The 25,971-nt window shown below is 42.4% G+C and overlaps 1 pseudogene; it reads right to left on the reverse strand.

Annotated features, from left to right (window-relative positions):
• Positions 1–11,964: 11,964 nt before the first annotated feature.
• LOC128570221 (coiled-coil-helix-coiled-coil-helix domain-containing protein 2-like) overlaps positions 11,965–25,971 on the reverse strand; it is a 57,010-nt pseudogene continuing 43,003 nt past the window's right edge.

The raw sequence follows: 25,971 nt of genomic DNA on the forward strand, positions 1-25,971 counted from the left end.
CAAGGAAGGGCGGAGCCTGTGGCCCAGGGAGTAGGGCGCCGGCTCCATATACCGAGGGTGGCGGTTTTGAACCTAGCCCGGGCCAAACTGCAACAAAAAAAAAAAACAGCCGGGCGTTGTGGCGGGCGCCTGTATTCCCAGCTACTCGGGAGGCTGAGGCAAGAGAATCGCCTAGGCCCAGGAACGGGAGGTTGCTGTGAGCGGTGACGCCACAGCACTCTACCAAGGGCGACAAAGTGAGACTCTGTCTCAAAAAAGAAAAAAGGACAAGTAGAGAATGGTATAATACGTATTAAACCACAGCTTAAAGATTGCATGGAATTTAAACTGGCTGAACCAAATAAGACATTGAGATGTTAACTCGATTCGGCCTCCTCCCGAGCCCTCCTGTAATGAAAAAAGATGGGATGAGAATTAGCATCTTTGTGCATCGCCTGACTGGCCACGGTTCTGGCTTGAGCCCACCAGTTTTAGGGAGGGCTGAGGTTGTATAGCATGGGGAACAGCAAGGAGACTTCGGGTCCCCTCTCGGGGCCGTCCTGGCTGGTCCCTGCAGCAGGAGCCTGCCGCAGAGCTGGTGGTTAGCGCAAGTCTCCGCCGCTGGCCACTGCCCACCCCACAGTTTCAGCTCAGAGAGGAGCCCCTGGGAGGCAACTGGCTACTCACACATCCCAGCTGACGAATGTGTCGGTGTCTGCCTGATGCCAGCTTGGTTCCGGTTTACAGAGGACATATTTGCATTTTAATGGGACCATGTGTGGACTGTAAACCTTATTCCAAAGGAGAGCATATAAAGCTGAGAAATTGAAATATGTGATGAAGACTCAGGGGAGAGGGAGTTGCATAGCCATACTCTTGAAAGATCAAATAACACTCACGCAGGGGTCCTCAAACTTTTTAAAGAGGGGGCCAGTTCACTGTCCTTCAGACCGTTGGCCCGACTATAGTTTAAAAAAAAAAAAAAAAACTATGAACAAATTCCTATGCACACTGCACATATCTTACTTTGAAGTAAAAAAACAAAACGGGAACAAACACAATCACACCCCTCATGTGGCCCACGGGGCCGTAGTTTGAGGACCCCTGCGGGCATGTCTGTTCCATCTTTTTATTTGCATGAGTGTAATTCTTCAATTGTGAAGTGTTTAATAAATATAAGAAATCATCACCTCCCCTCCCTTTATAAAACATCGCTTTATCTTCAGCAACACATTTATTGAGGAGTTTGTGTCAGGTACTGGGGCTAAGTACTCAATATTTAGTAGAACAAAAACATTTTATTTATTTATTTATTTTTTGAGACAGTCTCAATATGTCACCCACAGTAGAGTACCGTAGCATCACAGCTCACAGCAACCTCCAGCTCTTGGGCTTAGGCGATTCTCTTGCCACAACCTCCCAAGTAGTTGGGACTACAGGTGCCCACCACAACGCCCGGCTATTTTTTTGTAGCAGTTTGGCCGGGGACGGGTTCCGCCACCCTCAGTATATGGGTCTGGCACCCTACTCACTGAGCCACAGGTGCAGCCCTATTTTGGTAGGTTTTTAATACAGTTGTTTAATTATCATTTTAGTTTATTCCTGCAAGTCAACAGACTTCCTGACCATTTTCTCAATTGCCAATATATGACAGTGAAATGAAAAATAACTTTATGATTTGTGTATTCTTTGGTGATAATATTCAATATATATTGGGTCCGTGCTACATCCTAGGCACTGAACCATGCAAGTGCTTTTGAAAATTAACCCATTTGAGCATTGTATTGGTGATACTCACATTTCATAAGCACACAGTAAGTTGAAAACAGTCACAGAATGAGTTAGGTGGCAAGTGCTAGTCTGACTGCCCTTCACTGCTGTTTTGTGAGTGGCTACCTTGCCACTCACAAATGAAACCTAGCTTGAAAATACATACTTGGTACCCTCAATGAATCCCAAGCAATTAAAAAAAAAAGAAAATATATACTTGGCATTTCATATATATATTTGTTATTTAATGTCAAATCTGAATGGCCCTCTTATTCCCTGTATATCCCATAGATGCTGGGGTTCCCCAAAGTTCCGTCCATGGCCCACAGCTTTTTTCTTCTATTATGCTTTCCTTGGGTTATGGCAACCTCTGTCTCCTGAGTTTAACTACCAGCTGTATGCAAAGACTATCAAGTCCAAACCTGACTTCTCTTTTGTGCTTAAAATTTACATATTCACATGCTCACGGTAGAGCTCAACTTGTCAAACTGACCACTATTTCTCCCAAATCCACTCCACATTTTACTTATTTATGTATGTATGTATGTATTTATTTATTTATTTACTGTGAGACAGAGTCTCACTCTGTCACCCTGGAGTTGAGTGGTGGGCGTCATCATAGCTCACAGCAACCTCAAAATTCCTGGGCTCAAGAGAGCCTCATGCCTCAGCTCCCCAAGTAGTTGGTGAAAGGCGTAAACAATGGCACCCAAAGATAAGGCTGCAGAGAAGATGTTCAGGCCAGGTTTTTTGAAAGGGGGAGGATGACCCACTTGGGCAGGGCAAAGATGGTGGCTGGCGGAGGGGGCAGTTAGAGATCCCTTTTATATGAAGCCATAGGGGGTGGGCATATTCCACAGCTTGTTTGGAAAGTTAGGGCCTTTTAGAGTGATTTTCTCAGGGGGTAGGTTAGCCATATCCTTTGTGACTGTCTTAGGAGGAGAGGAGGAGGGAGAAAGGGTTTCCACACCAGACCACCTGAATAGGAGGGGCCTAGGGAGTCCCACCTTGTCATATAACATCAATAAAGTGCCCTGGGCTCAGCACCCATAGTACAGTGGTTATGGCACTGGCCATGTACACCGAGGGTGCTGCGTTCAAACCCAGCTAAACAACAGTGGGCCAGCTAAACAACAATGACAACTCAACAAAAAAATAACCGGGCACTGTGGCTGGTGCCTGTAGTCCCAGGTACTTGGGAGGCTGAGGCAAGAGAATCACTTAAGCCCAAGAGTTTGAGGTTGCTGTGAACTGCAACACCACAGCACTCTGCAGAGGGCAACATAGTGAGACTCTGTCTCAAAAAATAAAAATAAATAAAGTTCCCTGTACACAACAAAAAAAAGACCCAATGCAAATATTTCATTGTTACTATGTCTCTCTAGACTAAACGGAGGCTAAGCCTAAGAATTCATCCAAATTTATCCAGGGTTTAGATTCAGATTCTAGGCCAGGAGTTTCAGACCATGGAATTTGTGGTATTAAAGTCTGGCATTCTGGAATGAAGAGTATGGAATCTGCTCAGGATTCAGCTGGGCAAGTATAATTTATACACATGAGCATGTGTATTAATAAACAGTAACAGGCTCGGCACCCGTGGCTTAAAGCAGTTAAGGCGCCACCCAGATACACCTGAGCTGGTGGGTTCGAATCAGCCCCAGCCCCACCAAAACAACAATGACGGCTGCAACCAAAAAATAGCCAGGCATTGTGGCAGGTGCCTATAGGCCCAGCTACTTGGGAGGTGGAGGCAGGAGAATCGCTTGAGCCCCAGGAGTCGGAGGTTGCTGTGAGCTGTGATGTCATGACGCTCTACCCAGGGTGACAGCTTGAGGCTCTGTCTCAAAATAAATAAATAAATAAACAAACAGTAATAGATACCTCTATAATTGCAGAGGAATAATAATGCTGGAATTATTAATAAGGCCCAGAAGAAAATTCTGGTGGCAATCACTTTTAGCTATGTTATTCTTTCTGGGGATAAAACATCTCATAGTGGTCTCATTTTTACTCTCCTGTTGGATTTTACACTCCCTTTGCCCCGATTTCACTTTTTTTGGTGAGGTGTTTTGTAGTATGAGAATATTAGCATTGGGTTTTCAAAGATGTATAATTTGTCCTTAGTTTACACCTGTACCCAACAGGGATCCATTTATGAAAAATATGCAGCCAGTTGATGTTTCTGCATTTATATCTGGGCCAGAATGCCCCTGGCAGCTTTCAGAAAATTCTATTATTTAGTATATCCAAAAGACTAGGCAGGGGGCCCCTGTCTCCAGTGTTTTGGGGGATTTCCCACCTCACCAATTAGATAATTAACACCTCCCCTGACCCCTGGATCTCTTTACCCCCAACCTCAGGGACGTCCTGTAGCTCAGTCCTTGACTTTCAGAAGACATCTGTATAGGATGGAATATTTCATATAATGATAGAGATTTTCCTAGTGATCAATCTTTTTTCTCTTCCTCTGATAGAGTTTCTGCACTTTCATTTTTCTGAATATTTCTGTCTGTGACCATTCTATAGAGATCAAGAGGAAGAAAGCAATTACCCTTCACCAATGGCATAAAACTTGAGGATTTCTCTTTCCTGGCCTCCCCCTTCACTCTTTGCTTCCTGTTTGTGAAATGTTTCCCATCTCCAGTTGCCTGGCTTTTTTGGCAGGCTATTCAGCCAGCTGTTTCTCCCTTCCGGTGCAGGGCTGGAACTTGAATCTTTTCCCAGGGGTCTCAGAGACTTCTACTGACAGGTCACAAGCTATCTCAAGATTTCACTCCTGCTGGCTATCTTTCCCTAATGGAATGGATTTCAATGCAAGATCTTGCTATTGCTATCTCGCTAGTGGTCATAGTTTTTTTAGGTTGAGGAATCTCTGACTGGTTTCCAACACTCCATATAATTTCTTCTTAAGTTCCTTTTAATCTTTCATACTGTTTTCCTTCCTGAATTTGTTTTTCCCTTTCTATAAAAAAGAAGTACTCTTGATATAATGCACATCTTTTGTTTTCTCTACTTGGTTGTAGGTTTCTTAAGGGCCATAACCTTTCTTTGTCTTTGAAACAACTTTAGGACTTTGCACATAACTGATATTCAATGTTTTTGAATGGATTTGGATTTTATCTTTCATCTAGCTTCCTAATACAGTGCTTGACGTTGATTTAGAAAGCAAATGTTCCCAAATGTTTTCAGTTTTCAAATTAGAAAGTTTGCTTATAGGTGGCGCCTGTAGCTCAAGCGGCTAAGGTGCCAGCCACATACACCAGAGCTGGGCAGGTTCGAATCCAGTCCAGGCCTGCCAAACAATGACAACTACAACCAAAAAATAGCCAGGCATTGTGGTGGGCACCTGTAGTCCCAGCTACTTGGGAAGCTGAGGCAAGAGAATCACTTGAGCCCAGGAGTTGGAGGTTGCTGTGAGCTGTGACGCCACAGCACTCTACCCAGGGCGATAGCTTGAGGCTCTGTCTCAAAAAAAAAAAAGTTTGCTTATAGGAGAGTTCAAAGATTGAGGCAATTGTGGATTTAGGCCAATAAAAAGCATCTAGTAGTCCCCCTTTATCTAAGATTTCATATACTTGCAGTCAACCGTGGTCTGAATTCATTAAATAAGGAAAATCCAGAAGTAAACAATTCATAAGTTTTAAATTGCGGTGTTTGTGTTCCAGTAATTCTTATTTTACTTCATAATGACCCCAAAGCATAAGAGAAGTGATCCTGGCATATTGTTATAATTGTTCTATATTATTATTAGTTATTATTAGCTTTATTATTAGTTATATTATAAATTAAACTTTATCAAAGGTATGTATGTATGGGAGAAAATATAGTGTACACAGGATTCAGCACTATCTGTGGTTTGGAGCACCCACTGGGACATATCCCAGTAGGTATGTGGCCTTACTGCATTGTGTGACTTTTTTTATTAGTTTTAGACAGGATAAAAAGTATGTGGAAGAAGGTAGCGCCTGTGGCTCAAGGAGTAGGGTGCTAGCCCCATATATGGGGGGTGGCAGGTTCAAGCCTGGCCCTGGCCAAAACTGCAAAAAAAAAAAAGTGTATGGAAGAGGTTGTCTCCAATACATATTTAAAAGTTTTTAGAGCAGGCATTTAAGCTACTTTCTAAGAAGCACAGAATCATTTTCAGACTCATGGCTAGAGGTGACTGTAAAGATTTGATCACGTGTGTGAACTTGTTTTACAGATGATGAAACTGGTGTCTTGTTGTGAGAAATGACTTTCTCACATTCATATGATTATTTAGTGACAGAATGAAGATGAGGGACAGTTTTTCTCATGAGAAGCCCAGCACTTTCTTCTTCTTCTTCTTTTTTTTTTTTCAGTTTTGGCCGGGGTCGGGCTTGAACCTACCACCCCCAGTCTATGGGGCCGGCACCCTACTCCTGGAGCCACAGGCGCCGCCCCCAGCACTTTTTCTATTGCACTGAATTATGTCATCGCTTCAAAAGGAGTTATAAGTTAATGAAAAACAGAGGTCACTTTTTTTCTTTTTGGTGACAGAGTCTGTCACCATTGGTAGAGTGCTGTGGCATCATAGCTCACAGAAACCTCAAATTCTTGACCTCAAGTGATTCTCTTGCCTCAGCCTCCCAAGTAGCTGGGACTACAGGTATGCACCACAATGCCTGACTACTTTTTTTTATTTTTAGTAGAAGCAAGGTCTTGCTCAGGCTGGTCTTGAACTCCCGAGCTCAAGCAAGCCCCCACCTTGGCCTCCCAGAGTGCTAGGATTACAGGTGTGTGCCACCACACTGGCCCCAGAGGTCACGTCTTTTCATTTCAATTTTTTTGGAAGCTACAAATGTATAGTGCCTGGCAAATATGGCTACAAAACAGTAGGTGTTCAATTAACGCTCTTTGAATTGGGTTCTTACATGGTGAAATATGATTCTTCTCAGTCTCATGTTCACAAGAAGCCACTCTTTATTTACTCATTAAATATTTATAGGTGACTTACTGTGTAAATATTTGTTGATTACTTATTATGTGCCAAGTACCAGGTTAGGATCAAAAGTTAAAGTTAAAGTGAAGATCTCCTTTCAGCTTTGGGTCTACATTAAAACATTATTGTGGGGTGTTAAATATCTCAGAAAGGAAAGGGAGTAAATTCTTAGTTGGTCCATTTCCTTTTTATAGACCCATTTGCATTTTATGGAATATTAGTACCAACAGGAACTTAGGTTACTAAGATCACATTGTCAGTAAACAGCAAAGCAAGGATGACAGTGAATGTTGTCGCTCTCAAACTCCAATATTCTTTTCATGATAAAGAATTCCTTTCTTTATTTTGTACTTTTATTTTATTTATTTATTTTTTTTGAGATAGAGTCTCAAGCTGTTGCCCTGGGTAGAGTACTGTGGCATCATAGCTCACAGCAATATCTAACTCTTGGGCACAAGCAATCCTCTTGCCTCAGTTTTTCTTTTTTTTTCTTGTAGAGAAAGAGTCTCACTTTACCGCCCTTGGTAGAGTGCCATGACGTCACAGGACTTACAGCAACCTCCAGCTCTTGGGCTTTCGCGATTCTCCTGCCTCAGCCTCCCGAGCAGCTGGGACTACAGGCGCCCGCCACAACACCTGGCTGTTTTTTGGTTGCAGTTCAGCCAAGGCTGGGTTTGAACCCGCCACCCTCAGTATATGGGGCTGGTGCCCTACTCACTGAACCACAGGCGCCACCCTTGCCTCAGTTTTTCTATTTTTAAAAAGACGGGGGTCTCGCTTTTTGCTCAGGCTGGTCTTGAACTCGTGAGCTCAAGGTACCAACCCACCTCTGCCTTCCACAGTGTTAGGATTACAGGCATGAGACATTACACCCAACCTATTTTGCATTTTTATCCAATGGCTAAAGTTATGAAGTTTTCTCTTCTCTTTCTTTCTTTTTTTTTTTGAGACAGAGTCTCATTCTGTGACCCTTGGTAGAGTGCTGTGGTGTCATAGCTTGCAGCAACCTCAAACTCTTGGGTTTGAGAAATCCTCTTGCCTTAGCCTCCTCAGTAGCTGGGACTACAGGTGTGTACCACAATGCCTGGCTAGTTTTTTTTTTAGTAGAGACAGGGTCTTGTTCAGGGTGGTCTTGAACTCCTGAGCTCAAACAATCCCTCCACCTCAGCCTCTCAGAGTGCTAGGATTACAGGCATAAGCCTCCACACCCAGCCAATTTATGAGTGTTAATAAAATGCAAGTCCATATTTCCTCTTGATTAGGTATCAAAATACCTGACAAGAGGTATGGAGAGAGTATGGGCTGGGAGGACAGAATAGTTGACCCTTATTTAAAATAGCAGCAGATGCCCTAATCATTTGCTTCAAATTATGGAGTATTAAAGCAGAATGAGTCCTTAGAGACCACCTAGGCAAGCTCTGTCAGTTTCCAGATGAAGATGCTTAGGTGAGAGGGGTTGAAGTGACTTTATTAAAGTTAACAGTAAGTTCTTATCACATGTAGGACTAGGACCCAGAACTCCCGGTAGAGGACTAGGCCAATGTTTCCTAGTCTTCAGTCATTTGCTAACCACTTTTTCAATCTTTCCTAATCTATATATCATCTGTACTTAATATTTTATTTGAATCAACACTTTTTAAAAGTTTTTTTTATCTAATACTGTATTTTTTTTTTTTTTTGAGACACAGTCTCACTTTGTCGCCTTGGTAGAGTACTGTGGTGTCATAGCTCACAGCAACCTCAAACTTTTGGGGTCAAATGATTCTTTTGCCTCAACCTCCCAAGTAGCTGAGACTATAGGTGACAACGACAACATCAAGCTATTTTTAGACACGGGGGTCTCGCTCTGGATCAGGCTGGTCTTGAACTTGTGAGCTCAGGCAATCCACTCACCTTAGCCTCCCAGAATGCTAGGTTTACAGGCGTGAGCCACCAATCTGGCCTGTATATACATATATATATATTTTTTAATTGTTAATCCTTTTTATTTTGTTTTTTTTAATTATTTTTTATTAAATCATAACTTTGTACATTGATGCATTTATGGGGTTCAGGGTACTGCTTTGATATACAATGTGAAATGTTTACATTGAGCTAAGTAACACATCCATCACAATTATACTCATTTCTTAATAGTTTGGAAATGTACCATTGCATCATGGCCTGTATATATTTTTAAATGTCAGTTTATTTATTTTTTTCAGACAGTCTCATTTTGTCGCCCTCTGAAGAGTGCGATGTTGTCACAGCTCACAGCAACCTCAAACACTTGGACTCAAGTGATCCTTTTGCCTCAACCTCCCAAGTAGCTGGGACCACAGGTGCCTGCCACAACACCTGGTTAGTTTTTATAGACAGGATCTCACTCTGGCTCTGGCTGGTCTTGAACTCTTGAACTCAAGCAATCCACCTGCCTCCATGTCTCAGAGTGCTAGGATTACAGGCATGCGCCCAGCCTAATGTCAGTTTATTTTATTTTATTTTATTTATTTATTTTCTTGAGACAAAGTCTCACTATGTTGCCCTCAGTAGAGTGCTATGGCATCACAGCTCACAGCAACCTCAAATTCTTGAGCTTAAGCAATTCTCTTGCCTCAGCCACCCAAGTAGCTGGGACTACAGGAGCCCGCCACAATACCCGACTATTTTTTGTTTGTAGTTGGCCTGGGCTGGATTCGAACCCGCCAGCTGTGTATGTAGCTGCCACCCTAGTCACTGAGCTACCAAGCCAAGCCAATGTCAGATTATTTTTAAAAGAAATTACTGTAAATGAAAAACTGGTATTTTTTTATGCACTAAAAGTAAAACTTAAATTAAAAAGTCTTTGGAAATTTTTGTTGTTGTTTTGAGACAGACACTCTCACTCTTTTCCCTTGGGTAGAGTGCTATGGCATCATAGATCACAGCAACTTCAAACTCCTGGTTCCCGAGATCTTCTCACCTCAGTTTCTCTAATAATTGAGTCTACAGGTGCCCACCACAACACCTGGCTAGTTTCTCTATTTTTAGTAGAGATAGGGTCTCTCTCTTGCTTAGGCTGGTCTCGAACTCCTGAGCTCAGGTGATCTACCCATCTTGCCCCCCCGCCCCCCACAGTGCTAGGATTACAGGCATGAGCCACCACGCTTGGCCCTGGAAATAATATTTCTAAATTCTGTCTAGTGCCTGCTCTTGCTGAAGGCATGGAAACATGAAGAACTTTCTCTTTTTAAAGAGAGAAATTAGCAAGTGTTAGAGACTCAAAGTGAGACTTGCTTCCTGAGGCAATCAAAGACAATTAAAAGGAGAATAACTTTCTACTGTATTTTAATGTCATTTTAGGCTGCAGCTGTTTCCTGCCTAAATCATACCACCAACAATTCACACCTCACATTTGGGGAAACAACTGTACTGTCCAAAAATAGCAGTTAGTAAAAATATGTTTTCTGTACTTTCACCTTTGGGTAACAATGTGCTTTATAAGTTAATTGGCTCTTATCTAACTTTGTGTCTTAAGGGCATAGACTGTTACGACTTCAGCCCACAGAGGGATGAACTGAATTCCAGAGAGGTTTGGCAAATTATCCCAACACAGCACATATGACTAAGCCAGGGGCAAATAAGCTAGGAGCTTAAATTCCTGATAAGGACTTGGCCACCTTCCCTCCCTCTTGATGTGACCTGGGAATCTAGGAGCTAAGCAATCCTTAAAGTTTGCTCCAGCTATCAAGCAAAGGGCTCAGGAGGTGGGGAGAAGGCTACCCTTCACTAAACCCTATCTAGCCCTTATTTAACCCTCCCAGCACACCCCATTTCACAGATAAGGAAACCGTTTCAAGGAGGTTAAGTAACTTTTGCAAATTCACACAATTATAGTAAGAGGCAAAGTCAGAATCCAGCCCCCTCACCCTGATTTCTTGAGCTTAGGTGTTTCATTAATACCATGAAATTATGAATTTGGAGACTTGGTTCTAGGCCAATTTTGCCACCAAACTGAAATGTAATACTAATCAGAAAAGCCAAAGATCCTTTATCATCGCTACTCTCTTCTGCCCAATCATGGGCTTCCTTAGTTTTCTTTTTTTTTTTTTTTTAGAGACAGAGTCTCACTTTGTCACCCTTGGTAGAGTGCTATGGCGTCACAGCTCACAGCAGCCTCCAGCTCTTGGGCTTAGGTGATTCTCTTGCCTCAGCCTCCTGAGTAGCTGGGACCACAGGCGCCTGCCACAACGCCCGACTATTTTTTGTTGCTGTTGTTGCAGTTTGGTTGGGGCCAGGTTTGAACCCACCACCCTCGGTATATGGGGCCGGCACCCTGCTCACTGAGCCACAGGTGCCGCCCAAGTTTTCTCATCACCTTGCACGGGTACACAAGTGGGCCCACTAATTTTATATTGGATCATACTGTTACATTAGAGCAATAGCAGAATGAGACATTGGTGCGAAAAAATTGAAACCCCATAATTAACATTAATAATGATACAAACTGGAGTAATATGTAGCAATAATCCATACTGAGAGATAATGTATAAATCATGGGACTTGATGATCTCCTAAATCTTTTTTTTTTTTTTTTGAGACAGAGTCTCAAGCTGTCACCCTCAGTAGAGTGCTGTGGCATCACAGCTCACAGCAACCTCCAATTCTTGGGCTTAAGCGATTATCTTGCCTCAGCCTCCCAAGTAGCTGGGACTACAGGTGCCCTGCCACAACGCCCGGCTATTTTTTTGCTGCAGTTGTCATTGTTGTTTAGCTGGCCACGGGCCAGGTTCGAACCTGCCAGCCTCAGCATATGTAATCAGCACCCTACCCACTGAACCACAGGCGCCACCCAATCTCCTAAATCTTATCGGGAGGGCTTTTGATGAGGAGATGCTCCCAGGGCAATTTCTTGGAATGAAAAGGCTTAAAGGTTCTAATCATGGTATTACGAACCATGGTAATTCCTGGTATTACTAACCAGGAATTCAGAGGGACGTGAGAATGAGGAAGGAGAGAGACAGGCGTGGTGGGGAATGGGAGGAGGAGAGGTGACACAGGGGGAAGAACACAGGTTTCCCCTCTGTGGTTGCCTTGCCTGCAGCAGCTTTTGCAAATATCTTAGGACCTCTTCACACTCCTTGAGCACATAATGCCCTCAGCCAGCAAGAAGACAGAGCCATTGCTTTTTTTTTTTTTTCCTGGAAGAAAATCTCTTTATTCTAATTACTTCACAAATAATATCACAACAGCTGGTTTAAGGAGGCAACACCAACATCTGCCCCCAATCTTGTATCATCTCAGTGAACTTCTGCACACTAAGAACACCCTCTTCCACTACAATTCTGAAGAAAGGAAGCTATTAACAACGAGAGGTTTAACTGATGATTTTACCCTTTTCATTATCAATTACATTTTCATGCTAAATTAACTTGGTCTTGAAAGGCAATTTTCCTTTTCTTCAATTTGTACTTCTTGATGAGGATAATCCATTTGCAAGTTTGCATTGTTTCAGCACCTCATTGAATCCCTCACAGAGCTTGATATCAGTCTGGTTCTGGGCACATTCCAAAAACTGTTTCTCTCATAGAAGCAAGGGCCAACCTGCTGCTGCTGTGCCGGCTGGCTTCCGAGAGGCTCCTGGTAAGTGATGTCGGGGTTTGAGGGCTCAGCATTACATCCTCCACTGAAGCCCCCTGTGATGGCATGACCTGGAGTGTGCCCAGCTGCAGAGCCCACAGCCACACCAGCTGCAGTAGTTGCCATTTGGGCCATCAGACCAGGTTGCCGAGTGCAGCAGCAGGTGAGCCAACTGCAGACGGTGGGGCTGCTGCTGATGGCTGAGCTGCTGGTGCTGGCCTGGGGGCAGCTCTCATCTGAGGTGCCCGGCTGGCCGGAGGGGCCATGCGGGAGGTGCGGCTTCGGCTTCCACGCGGCATTCCAAGTGTGCAGATCCTCGGCATCTAGAACTGAGACCAGAGCCATTGTTTTTTTGTTTCTGGTTTTTATTTGTTTGTGTTTTTTTTTGAGACAGAGTCTCACTATGTCACCCTCAGTAGGGTGCTGTGGTGTCACAGCTCACAGCAACCTCAAACTCTTGGGCTCAAGCAGTTCTCTTGCCTCAGCCTCCCAAGTAGCTGGGACGACAGGTGCCTGCACAACAGTTGGCTATTTTTTGGTTGCAGTTGTCATTTTTGTTTAACAGGCCCAGGCCGAGCTCGAACCCACCAGGTTCAGTGTATGTGGCTGGTGCCCCACTCACTGAGCTATGGCCACCGCGCCAGATGGAAACTTTTTTTCCTGTTTCAGCAGGTCATTTACAGATACCACCTCACTCACCCTCCATGGATGCTGCTGCCCCACACTCCTCATACAGCTGAATCCGAGGCACTGTGACTCCATGATCCAGTGGGTCATATATCCTAATGCAAAAATTTTGTGAAATATCTGGGGGATATCTTTTAATGGGGAAATAAGAGTTCTATCTTTTAATTCTATTTGTTGAAACATAGCCAAAAGTTAATGGACCCGTATTATAGGAGGAGCCAGTGAGTAGCATATTCCTTATTTTACAGGGGCTTGTCTGATGCAATCATTGATTTTGGATAATTCATCTAACATTCATTTCACCCTCAACATAACACATCAAAAAAATTATAATGTTCCCTTTTTAAAATCAAGAAACTTTAAGACTGTGGGTAGTAAATGGCATTTAAGAAGCCATATCAGGTTTTATATGTTTCATATTATCTTAAAACCAGGAATTATTCTTCTATTGGAAAGACTCTAATTTTATTGATATGCAATTTTAAAGCACAAAGGAATTATTTTCAAAGAGCACACAGCAAGGAACAGTGGAAGTCCTCAAGTCGGTGTGTGATACTATGATACTATAAGAAATATATATTTGGTCTTCATTCTCAGTTCCTGATATAGAGCTCCTAAAACTCGTATTTCCTAAATGATAGGGAGAGCCATTTTTATTGTAATTTAGGTCTTTGCCCCTGACACAGGGCTTCTAACACCCTTAGGATTTCTTGAGTAATAGAAGTATCTTTCCTTCTAATGAAGCCACTCTTGATGAGCCCTTGAGTTTTAGGCCAGGGGCCAATCGCCAGAGAAACCAAGGGATTAGAGAGTTGGAACTTTCAGTCCCATTCTGCAACCTCAAAGGAGAAGAGAAAGACTGAAGATTGAGTTCATCATCAATGGCCAATGGTTTAATCATGATGAGACTTTCACAAAACTCCCCAAACTACAGGGTTCACAGAGCTTCCAGATTGGTGAATTTATCCACATACCAGAAGGGTGACATACCCTACCACCCCAGAACAGAAGGTCCTGGGATCCTTCTGGATCCTTCTAGACCTTGCCCTCTGTACCTCTCATGTAGCTGTTCATCTCTATCCTTTATAGTATCTTTTATAATAAGCCACTAAATGTAAATAAAGTGCTTTCCTAGGCTGGGCCTGTGGCTCATGCCTGTAATCCTAGCACTCTGGGAGGCCAAAGCAGGTGGATTGCTTGATCTCACAAGTTCGAGACCAGCTTGAGCAAGAGCAAAACCCCGTCTCTAAAAATAGCCAGGTATTGTGGCAGGTGCCTGTAGTCCCAGCTACTTGGGAGGCTGAGGCAAGAGAATCGCTTGAGCCCAAGAGTTTGAGGTTGCTGTGAGCTGTGTCACCATGGCACTCTACCAAGGGTGGTACAGTGAGACTCTGTCTCAAAAAAAATAAATAAATAAAATAATAATAATAATAGGGCAATGCCTGTGGCTCAGTGAGTAGGGAGCCGGCCCCATATACCAAGGGTGGTGGGTTCGAACCCGGCCCCAGCCAAACTGCAACAACAACAACAACAACAAAAAAAAATAGCCTGTGTTGTGGCGGGTGCCTGTAGTCCCGGCTTGAGAGGCTGATAAAAATAAAATAATAATAATAATTAATTAATAAATAAAGTGCTTTCCTGAGTTTTATGTGCCATTCCAGCAAAACATCAAACTTGAAGCAAAGCTTGTAGGAAGCACTTGTTCATGGCTGGTTGGTCAGAAGCACAGGTCTTTCAACCTGGGACTTGCGATGGACATTTGAACTGAGGGCAGTCTTGTAGGACCGAACCTTTAACTATGCCATCTGATGCTAACTCCAAGTAACTGTCAGAATTGAATTAAATTGAAGGACACTCAACTGGTGTCTGGAGAGTTGGGGAACTAGTTGTTGGTACGAGGAAAAACCTCACACATTTGGTGTCAGAAGTGCTCTGTGGGGAGAAACAGATCTTAGAGCAGTGACTAACACAACAGTCAAGAACCGAGCTCGCATTAGTCACCAAGCTCTTGTCTTGCTCTCTTGGGAAAAAAATGATTTCAAATCAGAAAGTCAAGCATACATCTCTCAAGAGAATTAAAGCACAAAGTAAGTGAGAAGAAATTAAGAGACCACATAGACCCATAAAAGAGTTTAAGTCTTCAGGCCCAGACAATTTCCATTCTAAGGTTCTGATGGAACCTGCCAAAGTCATCATGAAGCCAGGATAGAAAGGCTTTTTTGAGAAGTTAAGAAAAACAGTTATTAAATGAATTTGTTGAGGATTTATACCCAGGCTGGGCGTGGTGGCTCATGCCTGTAATCCTAGCACTTGGGGAAGCCAATGCGGGCGGATTAATTGAGCTTAGAAGTTCAAGAGCAGCCTGAGCAAGAATGAGACCCCATATTTACTAAAAGTAGAAAATAACTAACTGGACATGGTTATGTGCACCTGTAGTCCCAGCTGCTTGGGAAGCTAAAAGGCAAGAGGATTGCTTGAGCCCAAGAGTTTGAGGTTGCTGTGAGCTATGACACCATAGCACTCTACCCAAGATGACAGAGTGAGACTTTGTCTCAACAAAAAAAAAGAGAAATTTATACCCTAAGGAATTAAACCAATCTAGAGGAAGTTCTTATAGAAGAGATTCCTGGGCAATGAAGAATCAGGAAGATGAACAATCATTAATCAGAAGGAATCACAGTCTGCAAAGTACATCGTTGGGTCTATCTAGAGGTGGCAAAGTTCAGTGGAAAAAGTCCAGAACTTGAGATCTGGAACTTGGGTCTCTGTTCCTGGCAATTCATGTAAGTTATGGTGTGCAGCCTTCTCTTGCATGCTTACAAATACTTGGTGAATAAAAATAGAACAAATCTGTGCAATGCTTTATGTCTCTAAAAGAAAAATTATGTATGAAGGCAGGATGGTATTATAATCCTTATCAATTAGCCCACAGACTTCATTGGATTTGTTAGAAATTTATACAGCCTGGGCTGGGAGTAGTGGCTCATGACCATAATCCTAGCATTCTGGGAGGCTGAGGAAGGCAGATCCTTTGAGCTCAGGAGTTCAAGATCAGCTTGAACAAGAATGAGACCCCATCTCTACTAAGATTCAAAATCAAAATCAAAAAATTAGTTGGGCATGTGGTGAGTGTCTGAAATCCTTGCTATTCGGGAGGCTGAGGCAGGAGGATCACTTGAGCCCAGGAGTTTGAGGTTGCTGTGAGCTATGATGCCATAGCACTCTAGCCTGGGCAACAAAGTGAGACTCTAAAAAAAAGAAAAAAGAGGGCGGCACCTGTGGCTCAAAGGGGTAGGCGCTGGCTCCCTATGCCAGAGGTGGTGGGTTCAAACCCAGACCTGGCCAAAAACTGCAAAAAAAAAAAAAAAAGAAAAGAAAAGTAAAGAAAATCCTCAAAGAAAGCATAGGAAAAACACTGGAAGATACTGGCCTGGGGAAAGACTTCATGAAGAAGACTGCCATGGTAATTGCAACAACAACAAAAATAAACAAATGGGACTTCATTAAACTGAAAAGCTTCCGTACAGCTAAGAAGACAACAGCCAAAGCAAAGAGACAACCTACACAATGGGAAAGGATATTTACATATTTTGAATCAGACAAAAGCTTGATAACTAGGATCTATAGAGAACTCAAATTAATCCACATGAAAAAAGCCAACAATCCCATATATCAATGGGCAAGAGACAAGATTAGAACCTTCTCTAAATAAGACAGAGGAATGGCTAACATATGAAAAAATGTTCATCATCCCTATATATTAGAGAAATGCAAATCAAAACCACCCTGAGATACCATCTAACCCCAGTGAGAATGGCCCACATCACAAAATCTCAAAACTGCAGATGCTGGCGTGGATGTGGAGAGAAGGGAACACTTCTACACTGCTGGTGGGACTGCAAACTAGTACAACCTTTCTGGAAGGAAGTATGGAGAAACCTCAAAGCATTCAAGCTAGACCTCCCCTTTGATCCTGCAATCCCATTACTGGGCATCTACCCATTAGGAAAAAAATCCTTTTATCATAAGGACACTTGTACTAGACTGTTTATTGCAGCTCAATTTACAATCGCCAAAATATGGAAACAGCCTAAATGCTCACCAACCCAAGAATGGATTAACAAGCTGTGGTATATGTACACCATGGAATACTACTCAGCCATTAAAAAATGGAGACTTTACAGCCTTTGTATTAACCTGGATGGAAGTGGAAGACATTATTCTTAGTAAAGCATCACAAGAATGGAGAAGCATGAATCCTATGTACTCAATTTTGATATGAGGACAATTAATGACAAGGTTATGGGGGGGAAGGAAAAGCAGAGAGACGGAAGGAGGGAGGGGGGTGGGGTCTTGGTGTCTTCTTGGGGCAAGACATGATTGCAAGAGAGACTTTACCTAACAAATGCAATCAGTGTAACCTGGCTTATTGTACCCTCAATGAATCCCCAACAATAAAAAAAAAAAAAAAGAAAGAAAGAAAAAGAAATTTATGAACCCTGAATTATAAAGTGTTTGGAGAAATAAGCTACACATTATGGAGGAATAGGCAGTTCCAAATAGATGTAAGTGAATTCATAAAATAATATCCATTTTATTGCTTTGAAATAGGACCAGCAAAGCTGCTGAATATACAATTTGGGTTTGTTTTTTTTCCTGCCAGAGTAGAACCATTTTCCCAGAACTTTTCCTTCAACCTTTCTTACTTTTGGGTGGCACCTGTGGCTCAAGGAGTAGGGCACCGGCCCCTTATACTGGGGGTGGCAGGGTCAAACCCAGCCTCGGTCAAATTCAAAACAAAACAAAAAACCTTTCTTACTTTTTTCTTCCCACCTTATCTTTTTCTTTTTTAAAAAACTTCTCATCCATCTACTTCTTAGAGGAGCCTTGTGGAAGCATTAACCACTTAACCTTTCTCACCAACGCCTTGAGCGAAATTCATCCCAATTTTTCTGAATGATGCTTCTGTAGATGAAGCATGGGTGGAAAATAATAAATGCGGAGGGAAAGGTCAAATTGGGGATGTAGAAGAATCGGGAGAGGGCAGAAATCCAAACGGTTGAGTCACAAAAAGGAAATGAATGAAGCTAAAATATCACCAAGCCATGTAAGGAATACAAGTTTTTTCTTAAGTGAAAATTATTTTTCGCAGCCATTACTCTACCAATCCCAGAACTCCAGGCTCCTCAAGTTTATGGAAAGACAGCTTTGAAAGGAGCTGTTTCAGTGTATTATCCTGTTTCAATAACCCCTAAGATTCATTTAGCACAACAGGTAAGTATAGATAAGAAGAGGCAGAGAGGCGGGGAGAAGGGAAAAGCCTGGGAATATGTTGCCAAGATTTTCTTTTTGTAGCAAATGACTCAGAAAGAAGGAAGAATTCATCCTCTTATCCTTTTAAGTCTTACAGCTTCACATTCCTCCCCAAACTTGACCTTTTCAACTCACATTGGAATCTCTCCAGTAACGTCTACTAAGCATCTCAAATGATAACCTTTCCTATTTCTTTTCTTCTTGCCTACGCTATTAAAAATAGATGGCATCATTGTTTTGCTTTTTATTAAAATTTTCTTGTAACCAATGCTCTTTTTTTTTTTTTTTTTGAGACAGAGTCTCAAGCTGTCGCCCTGGATAGAGTGCTGTGGCATCACAGCTCACAGCAACCTCCAACTCCTGAGCTCTAGCGAGTCTCCTGCCTCTGCCTCCCAAGTAGCTGGGACTACAGGCACCTGCCACAACACCTGGCTATTTTTTTTTTCCACCTGGCCATTTTTTGGTTGCAGCTGTCGTTGTGTGGCGGGCCCGGGCTGGATTCAAACCCACCAGCTCAGGTGCATATGGCTGGCTCCTTAGCCGCTTGAGCCACAGGCACTGAGCCACCAATGCTCATTTTTATCAAAATATTCCATGCAACTAGTTTGGGGAATCAAATTATGCTAAAAAAAAAAAAAAAAGGGGGTGGGGTGGGGGACTTAGACCAAAAGCAACAGTTTCCTTCCTGCCCCATCATCTCTTCCTACCCCTCAGAGATAGCCACTCAACTTGTTAAATTTCCCTTGTCAGACATGTATCTCTGTATTTCTAAGAAATATTATATTATCTCTATTTTGTGACAGCAATTTTTATAGGCTGGGTAATTAATTATGAAAAGCTTCAAAATGTAAACCAGCTATTTGATCAAGTTTACTGGTTGTTGTTTTTTTTTTAATTCAGGTAGTCTCAACTACCTGGGTGGCTATGGTGGGAGAATCGCTTGAGCCCAGGAGTTCAAGGTTATGGTGCAGTACAATTGTGCCTGTGAATAGCCACTGCACTCTAGCCTGGACAACATAGCAAGACCCTATCTCTTAAAAAAAAAAAATTACACATGCACAGAGGATGCCAAAAAAAGTATACACATTTTAAGAAAGGAAAAAACTATTACATTTGTAATGTTCCAGTCACGTTTGACTTCTGCGATTACAAGAAGTGCTCAATGTGACTTGTAATCATCTTTTGTTATTGGTATAAATTATTACAATTTGAATACAGTTTTTTCTTTCTGAAAATTTGTAAACATTTTTTTTTTCACTCTCTACATCGTATGTAGTGACTGCAATTTAGTCCTCAACATACAAAATCTGCATAACCAACCCACAATGCACTATTCTGAAAGATAAAGTTTTTAGAAGAGCAAATCCAAGGAAAATATTTCATTCACACCCAGTTATAAAATCATGGTGGTACCCGTAGCTCAGTGAGTAGGGTACCGGCCACATACACCGAGGCTGGCAGGTTTGAACCCGGCCCAGGCCAGCTAAAACAACAATAACAACTTCAACAACATGAAAAAAGTAGCCGGGCGTTATGGCAGGCACCTGTGGTGGTACTCTACAGCTTGAGACTCTGTCTCCAAAAAAAAAAAAAAAATTACAAAATCATTATAATACTATCAGTCAGGATTCCATCACAGGAGCAGAACCCCAAGAACCCAATACGATATGTGTATGTATGTAATATATCATATACAATCTTACATAATTGTGAGGGCTGTCTAAACAATCTCTGTAAAGCTGTTGTCTTTACACCTAATCCTGGAGCCTGAGGACCTCCGGGAAGGCAGGGAGGCAGGGAATATTGACATAAAGCCCTGTCAGTTCTCACAGCCTGTGACCTTGATGGTACAGATATATTGCTGGAGAAGCGGTCCTCCTTCATCACGTACCCAGCCTGAGAGTTGGAAAACAGGGGGACTTAGGGGCAGCTGGAGCAGTTGCAGGCCCAGCCACTGCTGTGTGCCAATGAGGTCACCCAGCAGATAAGCAACAATGTGAGCTGCAAAATGGCTGCTGTTTCCCTTCCACCCTCAAATCTGCATTAAAATGTCTCCCAGGGGCCCACCTTAACCAGAACCATGGAGGGAGGGAATTCTGGGAAATGTAGTCCAGCCTAGCCAAGTTGACAAATGGTATGGCAAAGTCACCACAGTCTGTCCCTTCTCAATTTGGCACCCATAGTTTAAACCAAACATAATCTCCAAATAAAGACAACAACAAAGTCATATTTCTAACATTACACAACTCTATATACCACATACAAACCAAAACACACTAACCCTTTCCCCCAAAGAAGAGTCAAAGTTCCTTTTTAGTCTTTGAGGAATGTTTGTTCTTCTAGGTGATTCACACTGTCTCTTTGATAGTCTATGATTTAAAAACTGATATACAGCTGACCTGCCATTAACACATGTTAGATGACAGGGGTATGGGGGAGGGAAAGAAAACCAAAAATATTCTGTTAACGTAGATGCAAGCACATTCGTGTGACAGTAAGAAAGAAGGTGGCACCCAGAGCTCAGTGACTAGGGCCTGAGCAGGCTAAACAACAATGACAACTGCAACAAAATAGCCAGGCATTATGGTGGGTGCCTCTAAGTCCCAGCTACTTGGGGGCTGAGGCAAGAGAATTGCTTAAGCCCAAGAGTTTAAGGTTGCCGTGAGCTGTGACGCTACAGCACTCTACCCAGGGCAATAGCTTGAGACTCTGTCTCAAAAAAGAAAAGAAGGAAGAAATACTCATTACAGTCCTTGTATATGCAACAAATTATGTGATGACAAACTGGTTTATCAAGCTAGCTTCTCCGGGATGATGGGGACCTGATAAGAACAGTGAATTCCATGAGCATGAGTCCCTCACCACACATTGTTTATAACGATTTTTTTTCCTTTGCGTTCTATAGCCTTTGCACCCTCAGCAAGCACCTCGGCCGATTTGTTTCCTGCCTGCTAGAATAACCCAAACCTTCCTTCCTAAATGGTACTCTGGACCATCAGCGGTCCTGCCTTGAGTGGGCGTTATAGTTTCCATTGACCTAATCACTGAGCATGGGAGGACCAGGGGAACCCTAGAGACTCTCCTGCATTTCAGACACATCCCTGCTTACCCTCACTGCATAATAGCACCCCAATTTTCCCTTCATGGTCTGGGTGAGTCACCACAGATGGTACCCCTTTCTTTGTGGATTCAGAGATGTGAGCCCCAAGTAGTCGGGGGGGGGCATTCTCAACTTCCAGTTCATTGGAATCATTGTTGTGATTCCCCTGGTGGAAGCATTTATCCCTTTAGAACCAAAATCTCTACATCACTCACTGGGGTGAGGTGTAAAACTATTGCTGATGGATCTCCAGGATAATAGTGAGAGGAACCCTTCTCAGTCCTATCCCTTGGTTTCCAGACCTGTGAATCCTGGCTCTGAGAGAAATGCCCTCGTGTATATTGGATGCTGATTTAGACCATATACTGCCTTCTGAAGGAAGCACCCTAGAGCCACAGCTACTATTGCCAGCTAATTGGTACTATTGATATACTGAGTCTTCCAAATGCCATAGTCTATCAAGCCAGCTGCTTCGGGATAAGGACAAACATGGTTAGAACAGTAAATTCCGTGAGCACGGCCTTTGGTCACACTTGATTTGCTGTGAAATGAGCTCCTTAGTCAGAAGTGACATTGTGTGGAGTAACATGATGACAGATAAAGCATTCTATGAGCCCACAGATGCAGTAATTCCATCATTTTTTATGCTTTTTGGGTCTTGTCTAAGAAGCCCTTCCTCAACTCACAGTCACAAATATATTCTCCTCCATTTTCTTCTCTTATTTTTAAGGTTTTACCTTTCACATTTAAGTCCTTAGTACACTTGGAGTTTATTTATGGTGTGAAAAAGGGAGCCTATTTTTAAAATCCATTAACTCTATCTCCTCTCCCCACATGTAACTGGGTCTCCTCTGGACTCTCTATTCTTTTTTTTTTTTTTTTTTGAGACAAAATGTCACTCTATCATCCTGGGTAGAGTGCAACCTCATACTCTTGGGCTTGAGTGATTTTTTTTGCTTCAGTCTCCCAAGTAGCTGGGACTACAGGCGCCTGCCACAACACCTTGCTAGTTTTTCTATTTTTAGTAGAAACAGGGTCTCACTCTTGTTCAGGCTCGTCTCAAACTCCTGAGTTCAAGCAATCCACCTGCCTTGGCCTCCCAAAGTGCTAGGATTACAGGTGTGAGCCACCACACCTAGTCTAAATAATATTTTTATTATAGTTCAGGATGCAAGTCCCCATTCTTCTCCTTCCTCCTTACCCTTACCTTTGTCACAGAAATTAATGTAATTCTTTTTTCCTTTTCTTTTCTGTTCTTTTCCATTCTTTTTTTTTTTTTGAGACAGAGCCTCAAGCTGTCGCCCTGGGTAGAGTGCGGTGGCATTACAGCTCACAGCAACCTCCAACTCCTGGGCTCAAGCGATTCTCCTGCCTCAGCCTCCCAAGTAGCTGGGACTACAGGCGCCCACCACAATGCCTGGCTATTTTTTGGTTGCAACCGTCATTGTTGTTTGGCGGGCCTGAGCTGGATTCGAACCCACCAGCTCAGGTGTATGTGGCTGGCGCCTTAGCCGCTTGAGCCACAGGCGCCGAGCCTCTTTTTCTTTTCTAAAAAGAATCTCACTCTGTTGCCCAGGCTAGATTGCAGTGGGGTCAGCCTAGCTCACAGCCATCTCAAACTCCTAGGTTCAAGTGATCTTCCTGCCTCAGCCTCCTGAGTAGCTGGGACTTATTAGGCACCTACCACACCACCAGACTCGTTTTTTCTATTTTTAGTAGAGATGGGGTCTTGCTTTTGCTTTGCATGGTTTTAAACTCCTGAGCTCAACAGATCCGCCCACCTCAGCCTCCTAGAGTGTTGGGATTACAGGTGTGAGCCATGCCCGGCCTTACTGTAATTCTTTAAATTACTTAATTTAGATACAAAGTATTGGATTGAGAAAATATCATCTTATAAATTCCATTTATTTCTTTTATATTAGTTTACAGCATTGCTTTGCTTTTTGTGTTTGATGCGATCACCTTCTGTTAAGCTCATTTTTATAAAGAGATTATTTCTTTCTGAAGAGTTTTGCTTCAGTGGAGACTTTTATGGCTACCTTCTGCTTCCTAACTTCTGCTGACCAAGAGGGCAGTGGAAGAGTCATTTAACATTTCTGGGATCACATGCACTTGTTTGGGAAAAAATATTTGTAAGAGTGAGAAAGAGTAATAGCAGGATTTTATCCCTGGAAACTACCTAGAATTCCATCATCAGAGACATTTGCTCAGCTCCTTTTTCTGCTGTACAAATTTAAATAACTACTGGATCAATTGAGGTTTCTGAAACTGTATCCCTCATACCATGTGATGAAATGTAGCAGGAATAGGCTTTTAATGCAGAGTCTTTTCATTTTCAGTCAGCTTTTTTTTTTTTTTTTTTTTGAGACAGAGCCTCAAGCTGTCCCCCTGGGTAGAGTGCGTGGCATCACAGCTCACAGCAACCCCAACTCCTGGGCTCAAGCATTTCTCCTGCCTCAGCCTCCCAAGTAGCTAGGACTATAGGCGCCTGCCACAACGCCCAGCTATTTTTTGGTTGTAGTTGTCGTTGTTTGGCGGGCTCAGGCTGGATTCGAACATGCCAGCTCTGGTATATGTGGCTGGCGCCCTAGCCACTTGAGCCACAGGCAGGGAGCCTCAGTCAGCATTTTAATAAAAACAAAACATACGGGAGGCGCCTGTGGCTCAGTGAGTAGGGCCCCGGGCCCCCACATACCAAGGATGGCAGTTTCAAACCCGGCCCCAGCCAAATTGCAACAAAAAATAGGCGTTGTGGCAGGCACCTATAGTCCCAGCTACTTGGGAGGCTGAGGCAAGAGAATCGCCTTAGCCCAAGAGCTGGAGGTTGCTGTGAGCTGTGACGCCACAGCACTTTACCGAGGGCAACAAAGTGAGACTCTCTCTAAAAAAAAAAAAAGACCAATAATTAAGAAAATGCCATGAAGGCTATGTTAACCAGTTTGGTGAAAATATTTCAGATTGTGTATGGAACCAGCACATTGTACCTCATGATTGCATTATTGTACACAGCTATGATTTAATAAAATAATAAATTTTTATTTTTATTTTTTTGTAGAGACAGAGTCTCACTGTACCGCCCTTGGGTAGAGTGCCATGATGTCACACGGCTCACAACTAAATGAGCCACCCTCAGCATATGGAGCTGGCGCCTTACTCACTGAGCCACAGGCGCCACCCAAAATAATAAAATTTTTGAAAAAAGACCAAAACAAAACAAAACAAAACACCCAAACAAAAGTCTTCAATGAGTCATCCTTATAGTAGTATGTATTTTTTTTTTTTTTTACTTCATGGCATTTAAAAGGATTCTGTTTTTCTTTTGCTTTATTTATTTTTAATTTTTTATTTTATTTTATTTTATTTTGCAGTTTTTGGCCAGGGCAGGGTTTGAACCCACCACCTCCAGCATATGGGGCAGGAGCCCTACTCCTTTGAGCCACAGGCACTGCCCCTTTTGCTTTATTTTTTAAGTAGGTAGGCTTAAGTTTGTCTCTCATCACAGTGGAATCTAAGAATTGCTTATTTATAATGGCTTAACAAGTAAGAACAATGTAGGCTGTTCAGTAGAGAGTATGAGAAACTGGATAACTATTAAATTTTGAGTATTAAGAAATGTGCTGATAAAGTCAAATAATTTAATATTTTGGGGTACATGAGCTGTTCCTACTTAGTATAATTTTTTTTTTTTTTAGGTAAAGTTACATAAAAGGAAAAACTGCACCTGAATTTCAATTATAAATTTAGTTCTCTTTTTTTTCTCTCAAGCTATACTTAGATAAAAATTTATCCCTCTTTCCACTGTAGGACATAGCATATAAGCAATAGACCTTAAAAAGAAAAAAAAAAAAAGGCAAGCCAGCACCATATCTATGTTTCCTTGCTCCTTTCCTTGTCAATAGATGTTAGGAAGCAGAAGATGTTCATACAAATCTCTATTAAAGCAAACTCCTCAAAAAGAAATTATGTCTTTATAAAAATAAACAGCAGAAATTGATGACATCAAACACAAAAAGCAAAGTTGTCAACTGTATAAAGCAAATCGATCTAACATTACAAGACAGTATTCTCCCAATCCAATACTTTGTATATAGAGGGAATAATTTAAAGAATTACAGTAATTGTGTCACAGAGGCAGAGCTAAGATGGCTAAGTGACAGAAAGTTTAAAAAACAGCTTTAAAATGTTTTTGCTGCTGACAAACAGAAACAATCCTAAACTTCTTATTTTTATATAGATGTCTTTTCTCTGAATCCCAACATATACTCTGTTGTTCTTGCCTTCGGGGATTTTCAGGAGGCAGGGGACTTCTGGCAGGGCTCAGCTGAATGGTTCATCTCTCAGTGAGTTCATCTCTCTGTGTTGTGGGTATTGCCTCAATTGTTCTATGCCTGTGAGATCTGCTTCTGCAGACCTCACATCTCTGAGAGTGATTCTAAATTTTAGAATGAATACGATAAGGGATTCACCTGTGCTTGATGGGGGTGGGAAAAAATCCCTCCACCATTTCTTTATTGTATAGGTTTTCTAAATTCAGCAAAATCTTCCATAAAAATCAACATCTTCA

This window comes from Nycticebus coucang, chromosome 18, assembly GCF_027406575.1.
Source record: "Nycticebus coucang isolate mNycCou1 chromosome 18, mNycCou1.pri, whole genome shotgun sequence".
In the NCBI taxonomy this organism is placed as follows: Eukaryota; Metazoa; Chordata; class Mammalia; order Primates; family Lorisidae; genus Nycticebus; species Nycticebus coucang.